Below are 2,866 nucleotides of genomic sequence, written 5' to 3' on the forward strand. Positions count from 1 at the left end.
GGCCTCGGGCGGGGGCCCAGCCAGCGGGTTTCGGATAGTGGCCCTCTGGTCGCTGAGTGCAGGCACCCTGGCGGGTGGGCCTGGCTGCAGACTGTGCACAGGGGTTCATTTCCTGTTTGTAAGTGACATTGACACACTTGTCCCTGGTCTCTCCCGGCATCTTGCCATGTGGCCCATGTTGTGGAGGGTACAGGGAGAAAATTTTATGCAGAAGCCCTGTGAACTACGGTTCTGTGTGTCCTTATGCAATAACTAAAGATCTTAAAGGGATGATAGTGGGTGTGGCACTTGGGTGAGTACAGAGGCACGGATTCGTTAAGTAGATTGCTTTCTGTCTGGAGCAATAGCTAAGATTTGTACTTTTACATTTTCACCTGATTTGAATATCCCTGGACCAGTTGGTGAAGTTTTTCAGTAGGCAGAGTTGAGCAAGATTGTTAAAACAGGTTATCCGAGGTCAATACAGTTCCTTCCTGGGAGGAAAGTGATTTTAAGTTGCTTGAGGACTAATAGCTTCCTGTGTGATTACTATCTGGGCTCTGGTTTTATTCTGTATTGCGTTTTACACAATAGGTGTTCAGTAAACGTTTGTTGAATTGAAAACTAAAAGGAATGATTAGGTAAGTAAGAATCTTGCTATGGAACGAAGGGCCTGAATTTTGAGGCGTTTTGTTTTTATAGTGCCAAATTGTATGGAACAGTAGCCTAATTACAGCATGTCTATTGGTTCCTGATGTCAAGGTAAGTAATGAATAAAAGTGATTTCTCAAGTTGATGAACTAACATGATGATCAGTGATTATACTTTGGAAAGATCAGAGCAAATAATAAAATGTTGGGAACAGAGAAGGAGCCCGAATTCAAACAATCTTGAGTTATGCTGACTGACTTTTCTTTTTCTTTTGTTAGCAAGTCTCTGAGTGAGGAAGAAAACTTGAAACTCTATGGGAAATGCAACAATCCCAATGGCCACGGGCACAATTACAAAGGTGAGAGGAGACTGGTGAAATGCCAGCTCTTCAGTGAGGGACGCTCAGCTGGGGTGGATGGGAGGGGAAGGAGATTCTTGGACAGGATTGGTGCTTTGAGCCCTTGAATGAAAGTAAGTAATATATACAAGGATAAGAGACACTGGAGCTGATGCCACAAAAACCAGCCACATAAACCTCAGTGTAGGAGGAAGTAGTGTGATGGCATTACAAAAGTCAGGACAATTAATACTGGCAGAATGGCTCTAGTGACAGAACCCCTGCCTAGTAACTGAAGTTCTGCGTTCAAACCCTAGTATCCCCAAGAGGAAACACCAGATCAGGTGTCAGAAGATCCGTTTCTGCTGCCTCTTTCTCTCCCACCTCTCAAACTCAGGAAGTACCTAAAAATACAAATTGTTTTAAAGTCATTAATTGGTAAAGTACTGATCAAGATTTTAATGCTCTGTACAAGTATTTGTTTTGCAAGGCATTAGTCTCAAGTGAATGTGTAGTCGTGGAAGGAAAGAGATAAGAATCAATAGTAGTTTTGCTTGCTTGGAAAGGTCCTGCCTATAATTGGCCAGTTCACTGTGTGGCCAGACTCCTGAATGCACATTCCCTGCTTTTGCAGGTAGAGACTGAGCAGCAGTTTTGTCTTCCCTGATAACACTAACGTCCTAAGCAGGATTTAAACCCCTTTTTGGCCACAGGCCCTCCTAAGCTCCTCTGTGTTGGTTGAGTCTTGCTTTAGTTGGACAAAAGATCATAATTAAAAGGACAGATGTGGGGCTGGGAAGGTGGCTCAGTGGTAGAGCTCTTGCCTTGCATGCAGGAGGCCCTGGGTTTGACTCTTCAGCACCACATAAGCAAAAAGAAAAAAGCCGGAAGTGGCGCTGTGGCTCAAGTGGTAGAGCGCTAGCCTTGGGCTGAAGAGCTGAGGGACAGCGCCCAGGCCCAGAGTTCAGGCCCCACGACTGACAAAAAAAAAAAAGACAGATGTTTTGTGAGAAAATATACATATATCTTTGGGGGCCAGAGATCTAAGGAAGAATTGACATTGCTGATTTGTATGTAGCTGTATAATTGGTTGAAAGTCTAGCTTGTTCTTTTGGTGTTTCGTTTTCTTTCCCATAGTTGTGGTGACAGTATACGGAGAGGTACGTGCTGAAAAAAAATTATTGTTTTTTTTGATACTGGGGCCTCACGCTCGCTTGGCTTTCTTGCTCACGCTGGTGCTCTACCACTTGGACCATGCCTTCATCCCTTGTGCTGAAGGTATTTGTGTGCTCTGTTCAGATTGCTGGGGCCTCCCTCTGTGTCCAGTGTGGTTTCCGTTGCTTTGTTGTTGGCCTCTGTGTGTGCCGAGCTGCTTGTGGTCCCGGCCTCTCCCCTCCCAGCCTCGCCTGCAGTGTGCCCTGGGAGGAGGGGAAAAGAGCAGCCGGTGACTGCCCAGGGTGTCAGTGCAGTGTGGGCAGCATCCGCACATCTGCATGTTCAACGGCCTTTAATCATTGCCAATGGTTTCAATATGGAGAGCCTAAAAGAGCAATATTCACCCTTGTTTCTTCTCTAGATTGATCCTGATACAGGAATGGTCATGAACTTGACTGACCTCAAAAAATACATGGAGGTAATGCCATAGTGGTACTGCCCCCCCCCCTCTCTCTCTCTCTCTTGTAATGGTCCTAGGGCTTGAACTCAGAGCCTGAGTGCTTTCCCTGAGCTTTTGTGCTCAAGGCTAGCACTCTGTTACTTGAACCCACTTCTGTCTTTTTTGGTGTTTAATTGGAGATAAGAGTTTCATGGAGGGCTGGGAAGGTGGCTCAGTGGTAGAGCGCTTGCCTTGCATGCCTGAGGCCCTGAGTTCGATTCCTCAGCACCACATAAGCAAAAAGA

At 45.8% G+C, this 2,866-nt stretch overlaps 1 long non-coding RNA gene across 2 annotated transcripts; it reads left to right on the forward strand.

Moving 5' to 3' along the window:
* The first annotated feature begins 48 nt into the window (after nt 1–48).
* Nucleotides 49–2,624, forward strand: LOC106002626. Of its 2 annotated transcripts, none has more exons than XR_001175944.1 (4): nt 49–118; nt 909–988; nt 2,105–2,127; nt 2,544–2,624. It is a non-coding gene; the product is annotated as an uncharacterized LOC106002626 (long non-coding RNA). The 2 variants fall into 2 exon arrangements; XR_001175945.1 differs by lacking the exon at nt 49–118 and adding an exon at nt 170–292.
* Nucleotides 2,625–2,866: the final 242 nt, after the last annotated feature.

This window comes from Dipodomys ordii, unplaced genomic scaffold (assembly GCF_000151885.1).
Source record: "Dipodomys ordii isolate 6190 unplaced genomic scaffold, Dord_2.0 Scaffold15272, whole genome shotgun sequence".
Classification (NCBI taxonomy): Eukaryota; Metazoa; Chordata; class Mammalia; order Rodentia; family Heteromyidae; genus Dipodomys; species Dipodomys ordii.